This window comes from Fistularia commersonii, chromosome 24, assembly GCF_037954325.1.
Source record: "Fistularia commersonii isolate RoL2024-O1a breed Wild chromosome 24, RoL_Fcom_v1.0, whole genome shotgun sequence".
NCBI lineage: Eukaryota > Metazoa > Chordata > Actinopteri > Syngnathiformes > Fistulariidae > Fistularia > Fistularia commersonii.
The window spans coordinates 9,061,433-9,081,047 of NC_141307.1; the positions used below are offsets into that span (position 1 = coordinate 9,061,433).

General features: G+C 54.5%; 17 non-coding genes across 17 annotated transcripts; all 17 read right to left on the minus strand.

Moving 5' to 3' along the window:
* Positions 1 to 2,586: 2,586 nt before the first annotated feature.
* On the minus strand, positions 2,587 to 2,750 carry LOC147220262 (U1 spliceosomal RNA). The gene has a single exon (XR_015108218.1). It is a non-coding gene; the product is annotated as a U1 spliceosomal RNA (small nuclear RNA).
* A 632-nt stretch (positions 2,751 to 3,382) lies between these two features.
* On the minus strand, positions 3,383 to 3,573 carry LOC147220263 (U2 spliceosomal RNA). The gene has a single exon (XR_015108077.1). It is a non-coding gene; the product is annotated as a U2 spliceosomal RNA (small nuclear RNA).
* An 803-nt stretch (positions 3,574 to 4,376) lies between these two features.
* LOC147220264 (5S ribosomal RNA) lies at positions 4,377 to 4,495 on the minus strand. Its single transcript, XR_015108431.1, has one exon. It is a non-coding gene; the product is annotated as a 5S ribosomal RNA (ribosomal RNA).
* Positions 4,496 to 5,669: 1,174 nt separating this feature from the next.
* On the minus strand, positions 5,670 to 5,833 carry LOC147220265 (U1 spliceosomal RNA). Its single transcript, XR_015108202.1, has one exon. It is a non-coding gene; the product is annotated as a U1 spliceosomal RNA (small nuclear RNA).
* A 640-nt stretch (positions 5,834 to 6,473) lies between these two features.
* On the minus strand, positions 6,474 to 6,664 carry LOC147220266 (U2 spliceosomal RNA). Its single transcript, XR_015108078.1, has one exon. It is a non-coding gene; the product is annotated as a U2 spliceosomal RNA (small nuclear RNA).
* Positions 6,665 to 7,458: 794 nt separating this feature from the next.
* On the minus strand, positions 7,459 to 7,577 carry LOC147220267 (5S ribosomal RNA). Its single transcript, XR_015108273.1, has one exon. It is a non-coding gene; the product is annotated as a 5S ribosomal RNA (ribosomal RNA).
* A 1,209-nt stretch (positions 7,578 to 8,786) lies between these two features.
* LOC147220268 (U1 spliceosomal RNA) lies at positions 8,787 to 8,950 on the minus strand. Its single transcript, XR_015108412.1, has one exon. It is a non-coding gene; the product is annotated as a U1 spliceosomal RNA (small nuclear RNA).
* A 629-nt stretch (positions 8,951 to 9,579) lies between these two features.
* LOC147220269 (U2 spliceosomal RNA) lies at positions 9,580 to 9,770 on the minus strand. The gene has a single exon (XR_015108079.1). It is a non-coding gene; the product is annotated as a U2 spliceosomal RNA (small nuclear RNA).
* A 794-nt stretch (positions 9,771 to 10,564) lies between these two features.
* On the minus strand, positions 10,565 to 10,683 carry LOC147220270 (5S ribosomal RNA). The gene has a single exon (XR_015108274.1). It is a non-coding gene; the product is annotated as a 5S ribosomal RNA (ribosomal RNA).
* Positions 10,684 to 11,857: 1,174 nt separating this feature from the next.
* Positions 11,858 to 12,021, minus strand: LOC147220271 (U1 spliceosomal RNA). Its single transcript, XR_015108203.1, has one exon. It is a non-coding gene; the product is annotated as a U1 spliceosomal RNA (small nuclear RNA).
* Positions 12,022 to 12,660: 639 nt separating this feature from the next.
* Positions 12,661 to 12,851, minus strand: LOC147220272 (U2 spliceosomal RNA). The gene has a single exon (XR_015108080.1). It is a non-coding gene; the product is annotated as a U2 spliceosomal RNA (small nuclear RNA).
* A 794-nt stretch (positions 12,852 to 13,645) lies between these two features.
* On the minus strand, positions 13,646 to 13,764 carry LOC147220273 (5S ribosomal RNA). Its single transcript, XR_015108275.1, has one exon. It is a non-coding gene; the product is annotated as a 5S ribosomal RNA (ribosomal RNA).
* Positions 13,765 to 14,958: 1,194 nt separating this feature from the next.
* LOC147220274 (U1 spliceosomal RNA) lies at positions 14,959 to 15,122 on the minus strand. The gene has a single exon (XR_015108423.1). It is a non-coding gene; the product is annotated as a U1 spliceosomal RNA (small nuclear RNA).
* Positions 15,123 to 15,751: 629 nt separating this feature from the next.
* Positions 15,752 to 15,942, minus strand: LOC147220275 (U2 spliceosomal RNA). The gene has a single exon (XR_015108081.1). It is a non-coding gene; the product is annotated as a U2 spliceosomal RNA (small nuclear RNA).
* A 794-nt stretch (positions 15,943 to 16,736) lies between these two features.
* LOC147220276 (5S ribosomal RNA) lies at positions 16,737 to 16,855 on the minus strand. The gene has a single exon (XR_015108277.1). It is a non-coding gene; the product is annotated as a 5S ribosomal RNA (ribosomal RNA).
* A 1,174-nt stretch (positions 16,856 to 18,029) lies between these two features.
* LOC147220277 (U1 spliceosomal RNA) lies at positions 18,030 to 18,193 on the minus strand. Its single transcript, XR_015108204.1, has one exon. It is a non-coding gene; the product is annotated as a U1 spliceosomal RNA (small nuclear RNA).
* A 639-nt stretch (positions 18,194 to 18,832) lies between these two features.
* LOC147220278 (U2 spliceosomal RNA) lies at positions 18,833 to 19,023 on the minus strand. Its single transcript, XR_015108082.1, has one exon. It is a non-coding gene; the product is annotated as a U2 spliceosomal RNA (small nuclear RNA).
* Between the last annotated feature and the right edge of the window lie 592 nt (positions 19,024 to 19,615).

Sequence of the window (19,615 nt, forward strand, 5' to 3'; positions counted from 1 at the left end):
GAGAATGGCCCAGACTGGTTCGAGCTGATAGAAAGGCAACAGTGACTCAAATAACCACCCGTTACAACCAAGGTAGGCAGAAGAGCATCTCTGAACGCACAGTACGTCCAACTTTGAGGCAGATGGGCTCCAGCAGCAGAAGACCACGCCGGGTGCCACTCCTTTCAGCTAAGAACAGGAAACTGAGGCTACAATTTGCACAAGCTCATCGAAATTGGACAATAGAGGTTTGGAAAAACGTTGCCTGGTCTGATGAGTCTTGATTTCTGCTGCGACATTCGGATGGTCGGGTCAGAATTTGGCGTCAACAACATGAAAGCATGGATCCATCCTGCTTTGTAGGATGGCGGTGGTGGTGTAATGGTGTGGGGAATATTTTCTTGGCACTCTTTGGGCACCTTGGTACCAATTGAGCATTGTTGCAACGCCACACCCTACCTGAGTATTGTTGCTGACCATGTCCATCCCTTTATGACCACAATGTACCCAACTTCTGATGGCTACTTTCAGCATGTCTGGAATCATCTCAGACTGGTTTCTTGAACATGACAATGAGTTCATTGTACTCAAATGGCCTCCCCAGTCACCAGATCTTAATCCAATAGAGCATCTTTGGGATGTGGTGGAACGGGAGATTCGCATCATGGATGTGCAGCCGTCAAATCTGCGCCAACTGTGTGATGCCATCATGTCAATATGGACCAAACTCTCTGAGGAATGCTTCCATCACCTTTTTGAATCTATGCCATAAAGAATTGAGGCAGCTCTGAAGGCAAAAGAGGGTCCAACCCGTCACTAGCATGGTGTACCTAATAAAGTGGCCGGTGAGTGTATATTGACTAGGACGTGATTCTACACAATTAAATTTCAAATTTACTGAAATCCAGCCGCAGGTTTAAAAGATAAAGCCATTTGTAGAAAAAATGTTTATCTCAAGAGGTTTGAGGATTTTGGCAGAAGTTGTCCATAACTTTGGAATTCTTTAAAGCTGGTGCCTGGTATTAGATTGAGCTGAATAGGATGTGATTCTATACAATGTAGAATCTGCAAAATGCATAAGTTCAGTCAAATCAAGACGCAAGAATGAAGCATAATGGCATTTGATCAAAAAATTTCATCTCACCAAGTTGAAGAATTTTGGAACAAGTTTAAAAAAAAAAAGAGAATTCTTTAAAACTCTGTTGCTAAAACATGTTGGTTAGGACGTGAATCTACACCACATACATCACATTTACTGAAATCGAGCCGCAGGTTTAATCATAAAGCCAGCTGGACATAAAGTATGTATCTCACAAAGTTGAAGGTTTTTGGCACAAGTGAAAATAACTGGAATTCTTTAAAGTTGGTTTGTTAGGATCAAATGTGTTGAATAGGATGTGATTCTACACAATATAGAATCTAAACAGTGTATAGATTCACTCAAATCCTGTCTCAAGAATGAAAGATAAAGCCATTTGGTCAAAAAAAAAATTATCTCACAAAGTTGTAGATTTTTGGAACTAGTTTTAAAAAAACCCGGGAAATCTTTAAAACTGGTTCCTGTTGCTGACATATGCGAGATTGGATGTGACAATATATGTCTAAGGCTAAAGCCTAAGGTAAAGAGAGAGCTATCAAAGGCCATACCAGGACTCGTATGCACGGCGGGACAGTTAATGACAAGAGAAAGAGAAAATTAAATAAAATACACATGGAAAAAGGAAGAGTACTACAGATGCAGTAGAGAATGCTCATAAAGAAGTACAGAGAAGGCCCGTGGGAGCCCCATTGCCTTTTTGTAGACCTTGAAAAGTCGTACGACAGGTTGCCAAGAGAGGAGCTCTGGTATCCTATGAGGAAGTCTGGAGCGGCAGAGAAGTGTGTTACACTGGTGCAGGACATGTATGCTAGCTGGGAGACAGTGGTGCGTGCGGTGTGCTGTAAGACGGTACCAGAGAAGTTCAAGGTGGAAGCGGGACTCCGTCGGGGATAGGCCCTGAGCCCCTTCTTTTCGCAATGGTGACGGACGGGCGGGCTGACGGATGAGGGTAGACATGAATTTCCACGGACCGTGACCTTCGCAGATGCCGTTGTGATCTGTAGTGAGAGCAGAAAACAGGTGGAGGAAGAGATAAGATAAGATAAGATAAGAACAACTTTATTAATCCCGAAGGAAACTGTTCCTTGTGCCAGAGTTCCAGAAAATATAACAGTAATAAATAATAAAAGGCAGAATTAGAAATCAAAATAAACTATAAACTGTAAAGTGTCTCGGTGAAACTATAGAGAGGTGGGGGTATGCTCTGGAAAGGAGAGGAACGAAAGTTAGTCGCAGCAAGACAGCATACATGTGTGGGGATGAGAGGAACTCGGGTGGAACGGTGAGACTACAGGGAGTGGAGATCAAGAAGCAGGAGCATTTCAGGGACTTGGACACTCTGGATTGTTTTCTGGCCCGATCGTAAATCCACGCTTTCGCGGTGCACCTGCCATGTGCAACGACAACTCCCTGGTTGGGTCACAGCCCGGCCAGGGAGGGTGGGCGCGCGCGACCATAAACAGTGAACCCGGCCTCCAGCGACACAGACTTGCTCTTGAACAGCACGACAGGGGAGAGCGCGGACGCAGTCCCCCACTACCAGAAATTATGCAGTCGAGATTCCCACATTTGGGGAATTCGCAGGGGTCAGCACAGCCGCAGTGCTATGGCTGAGCCTCGCCCTGGGTGAACCACCTTCTTGATCATGGTATCTCCCCTGCCAGGTAAGTATGAGTCGCACGCGACCCGCGCACGGACCGCTTTCACACGCACGCCGTTCTCAGTCGGGGGGGAACCCACGCGGACTCTTCCGGGAGCTCACACGCGATCCCTCTCGCGCGCGCGCACACACACACACACGTACACGCGCACACACGCACACGCGCACACGCGCACACACACACTCCGTCAAAAAACCGTCAACTCTGAGTTCTGACGGGCCGGGACGCCGAAAACGACACGGACGCTTCAATTTTCACGAAGAAGTCAGAGGACAACCGGAACACGTTCCGTCCGTCCTCCTGATGCCGCGAGGGGTTTCTGCCGCTCTACGGCCGGGAGAACTTCCCCCTGAGCCCAGTCTGACACAGTCTATCGGGGGCAATCCATCCGTTTCAAATGCGATCCATTTAGGCTCAGTTCTGGTCCATAGTGGGATTTTATCGGGCTGCACGGGGCGAATGGTAGGGACAGGGTTTCAGGCAGACACGCTCGTGTGTCGCTATCTACCGCTCCCTACCGGCAGAAACAACGGGGACAGTGTCGCCGGTCACGCAGGGCACAGACAAGATCTGGATCCCGTGTGTGTCGGTTACGTATGACGTTGTTGGAGGCCACGGCAACCTTGACATCGGATACAAAAGCGGGGGGTGCACCGTTCCCGGAGATACTGCAATACCGGGTCGATGCGCGGAGTGGACGGAGCAAGCCCCTATTCCATCTCCCTGTTCCAAAAATCAATTTAATATTTGGTCCCCGGATAGGGGACGTATCAGATATTAAACTGATAAGAACAGATACTACACTTGATCTTAGCCAAAAGGCCGAGAAGCGATAGCCCCGCGCCCTCGCTCGACGCCAGCGCATCCCCCGCACCGTCAGCTTCACTCACGACTTCATTCACAAATCAACCCCCACCCCGTCTCCGCCGCTCGGCCCGGAGCGACGGCGCATCTCCCCCATCGCCCCCATCGCCCCCATCGCCCCGGAGACGGAGGTCCCGGTGGAGGCCGACGTTCCTGCTTTACAAGAAACAACATGGCCGATGCATCTTCCGCATCTGCCCGGTCACGTGGCGCATCAAAGGAAACCCAGGACTTCAACAAGCAGACTCCTCGGAACCTGATGAAGGAATGAATGGGGAAAAATGAAAGAGAGCCAGGGGTAGAAGCGGTGACTACTGGCGACCGCAAAGGAGCAGAGACCAGCGTAAAAAGAAGCGAGGGGGGCATCGAAGAGGATGAGGAGTTCAAAGGCAGTGGGTCCCGATGACGTAGCGTACAGGTGGAGGCATGGAAGTGTCTCGGAGAGCCAGCGGTACGGAGGTCAGCGGCTGGATTATTCAACAGCGAGAGACACGAACGAGAGAAAAAGAAATACAGCGCACATGGAGAAACACTGTACAGGGATGAGAAGAAAGGCGGCGAGCCACGGACGGAGGCAGGCGGCGAGACAACGGAAAGTGACCCGAAAGGTAAGGCGGGGAACTATGACTGAGCGAGCGCGTGTGGCGCCGGGCTTCGCGGTGACTCCGGTGGGACAGACACAAGGGGATGAGCGGCGTGTGTCCGTGTGTGAAATGTTGGCGCTCTTGAGAGACAGCACCCCCTGCTGGGGACAGAGAGGACGACCATGAAAAAGCTTACGGCACCTGGTATTCCCAGGCGGTCTCCCATCCAAGTACTAACCAGGCCCGACACTGCTTAGCTTCCGAGATCAGACGAGATCGGGCGTGTTCAGGGTGGTATGGCCGTAAACGAGGGAGGCCCGCGCGGAAGGGCTCTTTATAAGCAGCCGTCCTCTGTCTTTTCCACCTCCAGTCATCTCCACATCTGTCAGGAGCTCCTTCTCTTTAGTCGCCATGATTACAGCCAGTGGCGCCCAAGGCTACTCGAACCCAACATCATCAGACACTCTTTACCTTCGGCTGCAGCCTAAGGTAAAGGGGGAGCTGCCAAAGGCCATACCAGGACTGGTATGCACGGCGGGACACTTCATGACAAGAGAAAGAGAAAAACAAATAAAATACACATGGAAAAAAAGGACGAGTACCACAGATGCAGTATTTGCGCCCAGAATGCTCATAGACAAGTACAGAGGGGGCCGGCGGGAGCCGCATTGCCTTTTTGTACACCTAGAAAAGGCCTACGACAGGTTGCCAAGAGGAGCTCTGCTATCCTATGAGGAAGTCTGGAGCGGCAGAGAAGTGTGTTACACTGGTGCAGGACATGTATGCTAGCTGGGAGACAGTGGTGCGTGCGGTGTGCTGTAAGACGGTACCAGACAAGTTCAAGGTGGAAGCGGGACTCCGTCGGGGATAGGCCCTGAGCCCCTTCTTGTTCGCAATGGTGACGCACGGGCGGGCTGACCGATGAGGGTAGACATGAACCTCCACGGACCGTGACCTTCGCAGATGCCGTTGTGATCTGTAGTGAGAGCAGAAAACAGGTGGAGGTCGAGATAAGATAAGATAAGATAAGAACAACTTTATTAATCCCGAAGGAAACTGTTGTGCCAGAGTTCCAGAAAATATAACAGTAATAAATAATAAAAGGCAGAATTAGAAATCAAAATAAACTATAAACTGTAAAGTGTCTCGGTGAAACTATAGAGAGGTGGGGCTATGCTCTGGAAAGGAGAGGAACGAAAGTCAGTCGCAGCAAGACAGCATACATGTGTGGGGATGAGAGGAACTCGGGTGGAACGGTGAGGCTACAGGGAGCGGAGATCAAGAAGCAGGAGCATTTCAGGGACTTGGACACTCTGGATTGTTTTCTGGCCCGATCGTAAATCCACGCTTTCGCGGTGCACCTGCCATGTGCGACGACAGCTCCCTGGTTGGGTCACAGCCCGGCCGGGGAGGGTGGGCGCGCGCGACCATAAACAGTGAACCCGGCCTCCAGCGACACAGACTTGCTCTTGAACAGCACGACAGGGGAGAGCGCGGACGCAGTCCCCCACTACCAGAAATTATGCAGTCGAGATTCCCACATTTTGGGAATTCGCAGGGGTCAGCACAGCCGCAGTGCAATGGCTGAGCCTCGCCCTGGGTGAACCACCTTCTTGATCATGGTATCTCCCCTGCCAGGTAAGTATGAGTCGCACGCGTCCCGCGCACGGACCGCTTTCACACGCATGCCGTTCTCAGTCGGGGGGGAACCCACGCGGACTCTTCCGGGAGCTCACACGCGATCCCTCTCGCGCGCGCGCACACACACACACACACACGTACACGCGCACACGCGCACACACGCACACACACACACACACACTCCGTCAAAAAAAACCGTCAACTCTGGGAGTTCTGACGGGCCGGGACGCCGAAAACGACACGGACGCTTCAATTTTCACGAAGAAGTCAGAGGACAACCGGAACACGTTCCGTCCGTCCTCCTGATGCCGCGAGGGGTTTCTGCCGCTCTACGGCCGGGAGAACTTCCCCCTGAGCCCAGTCTGACACAGTCTATCGGGGGCAATCCATCCGTTTCAAATGCGATCCATTTAGGCTCAGTTCTGGTCCATAGTGGGATTTTATCGGGCTGCACGGGGCGAATGGTAGGGACAGGGTTTCAGGCAGACACGCTCGTGTGTCGCTATCTACCGCTCCCTACCGGCAGAAACAACGGGGACAGTGTCGCCGGTCACGCAGGGCACAGACAAGATCTGGATCCCGTGTGTGTCGGTTACGTATGACGTTGTTGGAGGCCACGGCAACCTTGACATCGGACACAAAAGCGGGGGGTGCACCGTTCCCGGAGATACTGCAATACCGGGTCGATGCGCGGAGTGGACGGAGCAAGCCCCTATTCCATCTCCCTGTTCCAAAAATCAATTTAATATTTGGTCCCCGGATAGGGGACGTATCAGATATTAAACTGATAAGAACAGATACTACACTTGATCTTAGCCAAAAGGCCGAGAAGCGATAGCCCCGCGCCCTCGCTCGACGCCAGCGCATCCCCCGCACCGTCAGCTTCACTCACGACTTCATTCACAAATCAACCCCCACCCCGTCTCCGCCGCTCGGCCCGGAGCGACGGCGCATCTCCCCCATCGCCCCCATCGCCCCGGAGACGGAGGTCCCGGTGGAGGCCGACGTTCCTGCTTTACAAGAAACAACATGGCCGATGCATCTTCCGCATCTGCCCGGTCACGTGGCGCATCAAAGGAAACCCAGGACTTCAACAAGCAGACTCCTCGGAACCTGATGAAGGAATGAATGGGGAAAAATGAAAGAGAGCCAGGGGTAGAAGCGGTGACTACTGGCGACCGCAAAGGAGCAGAGACCAGCGTAAAAAGAAGCGAGGGGGGCATCGAAGAGGATGAGGAGTTCAAAGGCAGTGGGTCCCGATGACGTAGCGTACAGGTGGAGGCATGGAAGTGTCTCGGAGAGCCAGCGGTACGGAGGTCAGCGGCTGGATTATTCAACAGCGAGAGACACGAACGAGAGAAAAAGAAATACAGCGCACATGGAGAAACACTGTACAGGGATGAGAAGAAAGGCGGCGAGCCACGGACGGAGGCAGGCGGCGAGACAACGGAAAGTGACCCGAAAGGTAAGGCGGGGAACTATGACTGAGCGAGCGCGTGTGGCGCCGGGCTTCGCGGTGACTCCGGTGGGACAGACACAAGGGGATGAGCGGCGTGTGTCCGTGTGTGAAATGTTGGCGCTCTTGAGAGACAGCACCCCCTGCTGGGGACAGAGAGGACGACCATGAAAAAGCTTACGGCACCTGGTATTCCCAGGCGGTCTCCCATCCAAGTACTAACCAGGCCCGACCCTGCTTAGCTTCCGAGATCAGACGAGATCGGGCGTGTTCAGGGTGGTATGGCCGTAAACGAGAGAGGCCCGCGCGGAAGGGCTCTTTATAAGCAGCCGTCCTCTGTCTTTTCCACCTCCAGTCATCTCCACATCTGTCAGGAGCTCCTTCTCTTTAGTCGCCATGATTACAGCCAGTGGCGCCCAAGGCTACTCGAACCCAACATCATCAGACACTCTTTACCTTCGGCTGCAGCCTAAGGTAAAGGGGGAGCTGCCAAAGGCCATACCAGGACTGGTATGCACGGCGGGACACTTCATGACAAGAGAAAGAGAAAAACAAATAAAATACACATGGAAAAAAAGGACGAGTACCACAGATGCAGTATTTGCGCCCAGAATGCTCATAGACAAGTACAGAGGGGGCCGGCGGGAGCCGCATTGCCTTTTTGTACACCTAGAAAAGGCCTACGACAGGTTGCCAAGAGGAGCTCTGCTATCCTATGAGGAAGTCTGGAGCGGCAGAGAAGTGTGTTACACTGGTGCAGGACATGTATGCTAGCTGGGAGACAGTGGTGCGTGCGGTGTGCTGTAAGACGGTACCAGACAAGTTCAAGGTGGAAGCGGGACTCCGTCGGGGATAGGCCCTGAGCCCCTTCTTGTTCGCAATGGTGACGCACGGGCGGGCTGACCGATGAGGGTAGACATGAACCTCCACGGACCGTGACCTTCGCAGATGCCGTTGTGATCTGTAGTGAGAGCAGAAAACAGGTGGAGGTCGAGATAAGATAAGATAAGATAAGATAAGATAAGATAAGATAAGATAAGATAAGATAAGAACAACTTTATTAATCCCGAAGGAAACTGTTGTGCCAGAGTTCCAGAAAATATAACAGTAATAAATAATAAAAGGCAGAATTAGAAATCAAAATAAACTATAAACTGTAAAGTGTCTCGGTGAAACTATAGAGAGGTGGGGCTATGCTCTGGAAAGGAGAGGAACGAAAGTCAGTCGCAGCAAGACAGCATACATGTGTGGGGATGAGAGGAACTCGGGTGGAACGGTGAGGCTACAGGGAGCGGAGATCAAGAAGCAGGAGCATTTCAGGGACTTGGACACTCTGGATTGTTTTCTGGCCCGATCGTAAATCCACGCTTTCGCGGTGCACCTGCCATGTGCGACGACAGCTCCCTGGTTGGGTCACAGCCCGGCCGGGGAGGGTGGGCGCGCGCGACCATAAACAGTGAACCCGGCCTCCAGCGACACAGACTTGCTCTTGAACAGCACGACAGGGGAGAGCGCGGACGCAGTCCCCCACTACCAGAAATTATGCAGTCGAGATTCCCACATTTGGGGAATTCGCAGGGGTCAGCACAGCCGCAGTGCAATGGCTGAGCCTCGCCCTGGGTGAACCACCTTCTTGATCATGGTATCTCCCCTGCCAGGTAAGTATGAGTCGCACGCGTCCCGCGCACGGACCGCTTTCACACGCACGCCGTTCTCAGTCGGGGGGGAACCCACGCGGACTCTTCCGGGAGCTCACACGCGATCCCTCTCGCGCGCGCACACACACACACGTACACGCGTACACGCGCACACACGCACACACGCACACACACTCCGTCAAAAAAACCGTCAACTCTGGGAGTTCTGACGGGCCGGGACGCCGAAAACGACACGGACGCTTCAATTTTCACGAAGAAGTCAGAGGACAACCGGAACACGTTCCGTCCGTCCTCCTGATGCCGCGAGGGGTTTCTGCCGCTCTACGGCCGGGAGAACTTCCCCCTGAGCCCAGTCTGACACAGTCTATCGGGGGCAATCCATCCGTTTCAAATGCGATCCATTTAGGCTCAGTTCTGGTCCATAGTGGGATTTTATCGGGCTGCACGGGGCGAATGGTAGGGACAGGGTTTCAGGCAGACACGCTCGTGTGTCGCTATCTACCGCTCCCTACCGGCAGAAACAACGGGGACAGTGTCGCCGGTCACGCAGGGCACAGACAAGATCTGGATCCCGTGTGTGTCGGTTACGTATGACGTTGTTGGAGGCCACGGCAACCTTGACATCGGACACAAAAGCGGGGGGTGCACCGTTCCCGGAGATACTGCAATACCGGGTCGATGCGCGGAGTGGACGGAGCAAGCCCCTATTCCATCTCCCTGTTCCAAAAATCAATTTAATATTTGGTCCCCGGATAGGGGACGTATCAGATATTAAACTGATAAGAACAGATACTACACTTGATCTTAGCCAAAAGGCCGAGAAGCGATAGCCCCGCGCCCTCGCTCGACGCCAGCGCATCCCCCGCACCGTCAGCTTCACTCACGACTTCATTCACAAATCAACCCCCACCCCGTCTCCGCCGCTCGGCCCGGAGCGACGGCGCATCTCCCCCATCGCCCCCATCGCCCCGGAGACGGAGGTCCCGGTGGAGGCCGACGTTCCTGCTTTACAAGAAACAACATGGCCGATGCATCTTCCGCATCTGCCCGGTCACGTGGCGCATCAAAGGAAACCCAGGACTTCAACAAGCAGACTCCTCGGAACCTGATGAAGGAATGAATGGGGAAAAATGAAAGAGAGCCAGGGGTAGAAGCGGTGACTACTGGCGACCGCAAAGGAGCAGAGACCAGCGTAAAAAGAAGCGAGGGGGGCATCGAAGAGGATGAGGAGTTCAAAGGCAGTGGGTCCCGATGACGTAGCGTACAGGTGGAGGCATGGAAGTGTCTCGGAGAGCCAGCGGTACGGAGGTCAGCGGCTGGATTATTCAACAGCGAGAGACACGAACGAGAGAAAAAGAAATACAGCGCACATGGAGAAACACTGTACAGGGATGAGAAGAAAGGCGGCGAGCCACGGACGGAGGCAGGCGGCGAGACAACGGAAAGTGACCCGAAAGGTAAGGCGGGGAACTATGACTGAGCGAGCGCGTGTGGCGCCGGGCTTCGCGGTGACTCCGGTGGGACAGACACAAGGGGATGAGCGGCGTGTGTCCGTGTGTGAAATGTTGGCGCTCTTGAGAGACAGCACCCCCTGCTGGGGACAGAGAGGACGACCATGAAAAAGCTTACGGCACCTGGTATTCCCAGGCGGTCTCCCATCCAAGTACTAACCAGGCCCGACCCTGCTTAGCTTCCGAGATCAGACGAGATCGGGCGTGTTCAGGGTGGTATGGCCGTAAACGAGGGAGGCCCGCGCGGAAGGGCTCTTTATAAGCAGCCGTCCTCTGTCTTTTCCACCTCCAGTCATCTCCACATCTGTCAGGAGCTCCTTCTCTTTAGTCGCCATGATTACAGCCAGTGGCGCCCAAGGCTACTCGAACCCAACATCATCAGACACTCTTTACCTTCGGCTGCAGCCTAAGGTAAAGGGGGAGCTGCCAAAGGCCATACCAGGACTGGTATGCACGGCGGGACACTTCATGACAAGAGAAAGAGAAAAACAAATAAAATACACATGGAAAAAAAGGACGAGTACCACAGATGCAGTATTTGCGCCCAGAATGCTCATAGACAAGTACAGAGGGGGCCGGCGGGAGCCGCATTGCCTTTTTGTACACCTAGAAAAGGCCTACGACAGGTTGCCAAGAGGAGCTCTGCTATCCTATGAGGAAGTCTGGAGCGGCAGAGAAGTGTGTTACACTGGTGCAGGACATGTATGCTAGCTGGGAGACAGTGGTGCGTGCGGTGTGCTGTAAGACGGTACCAGACAAGTTCAAGGTGGAAGCGGGACTCCGTCGGGGATAGGCCCTGAGCCCCTTCTTGTTCGCAATGGTGACGCACGGGCGGGCTGACCGATGAGGGTAGACATGAACCTCCACGGACCGTGACCTTCGCAGATGCCGTTGTGATCTGTAGTGAGAGCAGAAAACAGGTGGAGGTCGAGATAAGATAAGATAAGATAAGAACAACTTTATTAATCCCGAAGGAAACTGTTGTGCCAGAGTTCCAGAAAATATAACAGTAATAAATAATAAAAGGCAGAATTAGAAATCAAAATAAACTATAAACTGTAAAGTGTCTCGGTGAAACTATAGAGAGGTGGGGCTATGCTCTGGAAAGGAGAGGAACGAAAGTCAGTCGCAGCAAGACAGCATACATGTGTGGGGATGAGAGGAACTCGGGTGGAACGGTGAGGCTACAGGGAGCGGAGATCAAGAAGCAGGAGCATTTCAGGGACTTGGACACTCTGGATTGTTTTCTGGCCCGATCGTAAATCCACGCTTTCGCGGTGCACCTGCCATGTGCGACGACAGCTCCCTGGTTGGGTCACAGCCCGGCCGGGGAGGGTGGGCGCGCGCGACCATAAACAGTGAACCCGGCCTCCAGCGACACAGACTTGCTCTTGAACAGCACGACAGGGGAGAGCGCGGACGCAGTCCCCCACTACCAGAAATTATGCAGTCGAGATTCCCACATTTTGGGAATTCGCAGGGGTCAGCACAGCCGCAGTGCAATGGCTGAGCCTCGCCCTGGGTGAACCACCTTCTTGATCATGGTATCTCCCCTGCCAGGTAAGTATGAGTCGCACGCGTCCCGCGCACGGACCGCTTTCACACGCACGCCGTTCTCAGTCGGGGGGGAACCCACGCGGACTCTTCCGGGAGCTCACACGCGATCCCTCTCGCGCGCGCGCACACACACACACACACACGTACACGCGCACACGCGCACACACGCACACACACACACACACACTCCGTCAAAAAAAACGTCAACTCTGGGAGTTCTGACGGGCCGGGACGCCGAAAACGACACGGACGCTTCAATTTTCACGAAGAAGTCAGAGGACAACCGGAACACGTTCCGTCCGTCCTCCTGATGCCGCGAGGGGTTTCTGCCGCTCTACGGCCGGGAGAACTTCCCCCTGAGCCCAGTCTGACACAGTCTATCGGGGGCAATCCATCCGTTTCAAATGCGATCCATTTAGGCTCAGTTCTGGTCCATAGTGGGATTTTATCGGGCTGCACGGGGCGAATGGTAGGGACAGGGTTTCAGGCAGACACGCTCGTGTGTCGCTATCTACCGCTCCCTACCGGCAGAAACAACGGGGACAGTGTCGCCGGTCACGCAGGGCACAGACAAGATCTGGATCCCGTGTGTGTCGGTTACGTATGACGTTGTTGGAGGCCACGGCAACCTTGACATCGGACACAAAAGCGGGGGGTGCACCGTTCCCGGAGATACTGCAATACCGGGTCGATGCGCGGAGTGGACGGAGCAAGCCCCTATTCCATCTCCCTGTTCCAAAAATCAATTTAATATTTGGTCCCCGGATAGGGGACGTATCAGATATTAAACTGATAAGAACAGATACTACACTTGATCTTAGCCAAAAGGCCGAGAAGCGATAGCCCCGCGCCCTCGCTCGACGCCAGCGCATCCCCCGCACCGTCAGCTTCACTCACGACTTCATTCACAAATCAACCCCCACCCCGTCTCCGCCGCTCGGCCCGGAGCGACGGCGCATCTCCCCCATCGCCCCCATCGCCCCGGAGACGGAGGTCCCGGTGGAGGCCGACGTTCCTGCTTTACAAGAAACAACATGGCCGATGCATCTTCCGCATCTGCCCGGTCACGTGGCGCATCAAAGGAAACCCAGGACTTCAACAAGCAGACTCCTCGGAACCTGATGAAGGAATGAATGGGGAAAAATGAAAGAGAGCCAGGGGTAGAAGCGGTGACTACTGGCGACCGCAAAGGAGCAGAGACCAGCGTAAAAAGAAGCGAGGGGGGCATCGAAGAGGATGAGGAGTTCAAAGGCAGTGGGTCCCGATGACGTAGCGTACAGGTGGAGGCATGGAAGTGTCTCGGAGAGCCAGCGGTACGGAGGTCAGCGGCTGGATTATTCAACAGCGAGAGACACGAACGAGAGAAAAAGAAATACAGCGCACATGGAGAAACACTGTACAGGGATGAGAAGAAAGGCGGCGAGCCACGGACGGAGGCAGGCGGCGAGACAACGGAAAGTGACCCGAAAGGTAAGGCGGGGAACTATGACTGAGCGAGCGCGTGTGGCGCCGGGCTTCGCGGTGACTCCGGTGGGACAGACACAAGGGGATGAGCGGCGTGTGTCCGTGTGTGAAATGTTGGCGCTCTTGAGAGACAGCACCCCCTGCTGGGGACAGAGAGGACGACCATGAAAAAGCTTACGGCACCTGGTATTCCCAGGCGGTCTCCCATCCAAGTACTAACCAGGCCCGACCCTGCTTAGCTTCCGAGATCAGACGAGATCGGGCGTGTTCAGGGTGGTATGGCCGTAAACGAGAGAGGCCCGCACGGAAGGGCTCTTTATAAGCAGCCGTCCTCTGTCTTTTCCACCTCCAGTCATCTCCACATCTGTCAGGAGCTCCTTCTCTTTAGTCGCCATGATTACAGCCAGTGGCGCCCAAGGCTACTCGAACCCAACATCATCAGACACTCTTTACCTTCGGCTGCAGCCTAAGGTAAAGGGGGAGCTGCCAAAGGCCATACCAGGACTGGTATGCACGGCGGGACACTTCATGACAAGAGAAAGAGAAAAACAAATAAAATACACATGGAAAAAAAGGACGAGTACCACAGATGCAGTATTTGCGCCCAGAATGCTCATAGACAAGTACAGAGGGGGCCGGCGGGAGCCGCATTGCCTTTTTGTACACCTAGAAAAGGCCTACGACAGGTTGCCAAGAGGAGCTCTGCTATCCTATGAGGAAGTCTGGAGCGGCAGAGAAGTGTGTTACACTGGTGCAGGACATGTATGCTAGCTGGGAGACAGTGGTGCGTGCGGTGTGCTGTAAGACGGTACCAGACAAGTTCAAGGTGGAAGCGGGACTCCGTCGGGGATAGGCCCTGAGCCCCTTCTTGTTCGCAATGGTGACGCACGGGCGGGCTGACCGATGAGGGTAGACATGAACCTCCACGGACCGTGACCTTCGCAGATGCCGTTGTGATCTGTAGTGAGAGCAGAAAACAGGTGGAGGTCGAGATAAGATAAGATAAGATAAGATAAGATAAGATAAGATAAGAACAACTTTATTAATCCCGAAGGAAACTGTTGTGCCAGAGTTCCAGAAAATATAACAGTAATAAATAATAAAAGGCAGAATTAGAAATCAAAATAAACTATAAACTGTAAAGTGTCTCGGTGAAACTATAGAGAGGTGGGGCTATGCTCTGGAAAGGAGAGGAACGAAAGTCAGTCGCAGCAAGACAGCATACATGTGTGGGGATGAGAGGAACTCGGGTGGAACGGTGAGGCTACAGGGAGCGGAGATCAAGAAGCAGGAGCATTTCAGGGACTTGGACACTCTGGATTGTTTTCTGGCCCGATCGTAAATCCACGCTTTCGCGGTGCACCTGCCATGTGCGACGACAGCTCCCTGGTTGGGTCACAGCCCGGCTGGGGAGGGTGGGCGCGCGCGACCATAAACAGTGAACCCGGCCTCCAGCGACACAGACTTGCTCTTGAACAGCACGACAGGGGAGAGCGCGGACGCAGTCCCCCACTACCAGAAATTATGCAGTCGAGATTCCCACATTTGGGGAATTCGCAGGGGTCAGCACAGCCGCAGTGCAATGGCTGAGCCTCGCCCTGGGTGAACCACCTTCTTGATCATGGTATCTCCCCTGCCAGGTAAGTATGAGTCGCACGCGTCCCGCGCACGGACCGCTTTCACACGCACGCCGTTCTCAGTCGGGGGGGAACCCACGCGGACTCTTCCGGGAGCTCACACGCGATCCCTCTCGCGCGCGCACACACACACACGTACACGCGTACACGCGCACACACGCACACACGCACACACACTCCGTCAAAAAAACCGTCAACTCTGGGAGTTCTGACGGGCCGGGACGCCGAAAACGACACGGACGCTTCAATTTTCACGAAGAAGTCAGAGGACAACCGGAACACGTTCCGTCCGTCCTCCTGATGCCGCGAGGGGTTTCTGCCGCTCTACGGCCGGGAGAACTTCCCCCTGAGCCCAGTCTGACACAGTCTATCGGGGGCAATCCATCCGTTTCAAATGCGATCCATTTAGGCTCAGTTCTGGTCCATAGTGGGATTTTATCGGGCTGCACGGGGCGAATGGTAGGGACAGGGTTTCAGGCAGACACGCTCGTGTGTCGCTATCTACCGCTCCCTACCGGCAGAAACAACGGGGACAGTGTCGCCGGTCACGCAGGGCACAGACAAGATCTGGATCCCGTGTGTGTCGGTTACGTATGACGTTGTTGGAGGCCACGGCAACCTTGACATCGGACACAAAAGCGGGGGGTGCACCGTTCCCGGAGATACTGCAATACCGGGTCGATGCGCGGAGTGGACGGAGCAAGCCCCTATTCCATCTCCCTGTTCCAAAAATCAATTTAATATTTGGTCCCCGGATAGGGGACGTATCAGATATTAAACTGATAAGAACAGATACTACACTTGATCTTAGCCAAAAGGCCGAGAAGCGATAGCCCCGCGCCCTCGCTCGACGCCAGCGCATCCCCCGCACCGTCAGCTTCACTCACGACTTCATTCACAAATCAACCCCCACCCCGTCTCCGCCGCTCGGCCCGGAGCGACGGCGCATCTCCCCCATCGCCCCCATCGCCCCGGAGACGGAGGTCCCGGTGGAGGCCGACGTTCCTGCTTTACAAGAAACAACATGGCCGATGCATCTTCCGCATCTGCCCGGTCACGTGGCGCATCAAAGGAAACCCAGGACTTCAACAAGCAGACTCCTCGGAACCTGATGAAGGAATGAATGGGGAAAAATGAAAGAGAGCCAGGGGTAGAAGCGGTGACTACTGGCGACCGCAAAGGAGCAGAGACCAGCGTAAAAAGAAGCGAGGGGGGCATCGAAGAGGATGAGGAGTTCAAAGGCAGTGGGTCCCGATGACGTAGCGTACAGGTGGAGGCATGGAAGTGTCTCGGAGAGCCAGCGGTACGGAGGTCAGCGGCTGGATTATTCAACAGCGAGAGACACGAACGAGAGAAAAAGAAATACAGCGCACATGGAGAAACACTGTACAGGGATGAGAAGAAAGGCGGCGAGCCACGGACGGAGGCAGGCGGCGAGACAACGGAAAGTGACCCGAAAGGTAAGGCGGGGAACTATGACTGAGCGAGCGCGTGTGGCGCCGGGCTTCGCGGTGACTCCGGTGGGACAGACACAAGGGGATGAGCGGCGTGTGTCCGTGTGTGAAATGTTGGCGCTCTTGAGAGACAGCACCCCCTGCTGGGGACAGAGAGGACGACCATGAAAAAGCTTACGGCACCTGGTATTCCCAGGCGGTCTCCCATCCAAGTACTAACCAGGCCCGACCCTGCTTAGCTTCCGAGATCAGACGAGATCGGGCGTGTTCAGGGTGGTATGGCCGTAAACGAGGGAGGCCCGCGCGGAAGGGCTCTTTATAAGCAGCCGTCCTCTGTCTTTTCCACCTCCAGTCATCTCCACATCTGTCAGGAGCTCCTTCTCTTTAGTCGCCATGATTACAGCCAGTGGCGCCCAAGGCTACTCGAACCCAACATCATCAGACACTCTTTACCTTCGGCTGCAGCCTAAGGTAAAGGGGGAGCTGCCAAAGGCCATACCAGGACTGGTATGCACGGCGGGACACTTCATGACAAGAGAAAGAGAAAAACAAATAAAATACACATGGAAAAAAAGGACGAGTACCACAGATGCAGTATTTGCGCCCAGAATGCTCATAGACAAGTACAGAGGGGGCCGGCGGGAGCCGCATTGCCTTTTTGTACACCTAGAAAAGGCCTACGACAGGTTGCCAAGAGGAGCTCTGCTATCCTATGAGGAAGTCTGGAGCGGCAGAGAAGTGTGTTACACTGGTGCAGGACATGTATGCTAGCTGGGAGACAGTGGTGCGTGCGGTGTGCTGTAAGACGGTACCAGACAAGTTCAAGGTGGAAGCGGGACTCCGTCGGGGATAGGCCCTGAGCCCCTTCTTGTTCGCAATGGTGACGCACGGGCGGGCTGACCGATGAGGGTAGACATGAACCTCCACGGACCGTGACCTTCGCAGATGCCGTTGTGATCTGTAGTGAGAGCAGAAAACAGGTGGAGGTCGAGATAAGATAAGATAAGATAAGAACAACTTTATTAATCCCGAAGGAAACTGTTGTGCCAGAGTTCCAGAAAATATAACAGTAATAAATAATAAAAGGCAGAATTAGAAATCAAAATAAACTATAAACTGTAAAGTGTCTCGGTGAAACTATAGAGAGGTGGGGCTATGCTCTGGAAAGGAGAGGAACGAAAGTCAGTCGCAGCAAGACAGCATACATGTGTGGGGATGAGAGGAACTCGGGTGGAACGGTGAGGCTACAGGGAGCGGAGATCAAGAAGCAGGAGCATTTCAGGGACTTGGACACTCTGGATTGTTTTCTGGCCCGATCGTAAATCCACGCTTTCGCGGTGCACCTGCCATGTGCGACGACAGCTCCCTGGTTGGGTCACAGCCCGGCCGGGGAGGGTGGGCGCGCGCGACCATAAACAGTGAACCCGGCCTCCAGCGACACAGACTTGCTCTTGAACAGCACGACAGGGGAGAGCGCGGACGCAGTCCCCCACTACCAGAAATTATGCAGTCGAGATTCCCACATTTTGGGAATTCGCAGGGGTCAGCACAGCCGCAGTGCAATGGCTGAGCCTCGCCCTGGGTGAACCACCTTCTTGATCATGGTATCTCCCCTGCCAGGTAAGTATGAGTCGCACGCGTCCCGCGCACGGACCGCTTTCACACGCACGCCGTTCTCAGTCGGGGGGGAACCCACGCGGACTCTTCCGGGAGCTCACACGCGATCCCTCTCGCGCGCGCGCACACACACACACACACACGTACACGCGCACACGCGCACACACGCACACACACACACACACACTCCGTCAAAAAAACCGTCAACTCTGGGAGTTCTGACGGGCCGGGACGCCGAAAACGACACGGACGCTTCAATTTTCACGAAGAAGTCAGAGGACAACCGGAACACGTTCCGTCCGTCCTCCTGATGCCGCGAGGGGTTTCTGCCGCTCTACGGCCGGGAGAACTTCCCCCTGAGCCCAGTCTGACACAGTCTATCGGGGGCAATCCATCCGTTTCAAATGCGATCCATTTAGGCTCAGTTCTGGTCCATAGTGGGATTTTATCGGGCTGCACGGGGCGAATGGTAGGGACAGGGTTTCAGGCAGACACGCTCGTGTGTCGCTATCTACCGCTCCCTACCGGCAGAAACAACGGGGACAGTGTCGCCGGTCACGCAGGGCACAGACAAGATCTGGATCCCGTGTGTGTCGGTTACGTATGACGTTGTTGGAGGCCACGGCAACCTTGACATCGGACACAAAAGCGGGGGGTGCACCGTTCCCGGAGATACTGCAATACCGGGTCGATGCGCGGAGTGGACGGAGCAAGCCCCTATTCCATCTCCCTGTTCCAAAAATCAATTTAATATTTGGTCCCCGGATAGGGGACGTATCAGATATTAAACTGATAAGAACAGATACTACACTTGATCTTAGCCAAAAGGCCGAGAAGCGATAGCCCCGCGCCCTCGCTCGACGCCAGCGCATCCCCCGCACCGTCAGCTTCACTCACGACTTCATTCACAAATCAACCCCCACCCCGTCTCCGCCGCTCGGCCCGGAGCGACGGCGCATCTCCCCCATCGCCCCCATCGCCCCGGAGACGGAGGTCCCGGTGGAGGCCGACGTTCCTGCTTTACAAGAAACAACATGGCCGATGCATCTTCCGCATCTGCCCGGTCACGTGGCGCATCAAAGGAAACCCAGGACTTCAACAAGCAGACTCCTCGGAACCTGATGAAGGAATGAATGGGGAAAAATGAAAGAGAGCCAGGGGTAGAAGCGGTGACTACTGGCGACCGCAAAGGAGCAGAGACCAGCGTAAAAAGAAGCGAGGGGGGCATCGAAGAGGATGAGGAGTTCAAAGGCAGTGGGTCCCGATGACGTAGCGTACAGGTGGAGGCATGGAAGTGTCTCGGAGAGCCAGCGGTACGGAGGTCAGCGGCTGGATTATTCAACAGCGAGAGACACGAACGAGAGAAAAAGAAATACAGCGCACATGGAGAAACACTGTACAGGGATGAGAAGAAAGGCGGCGAGCCACGGACG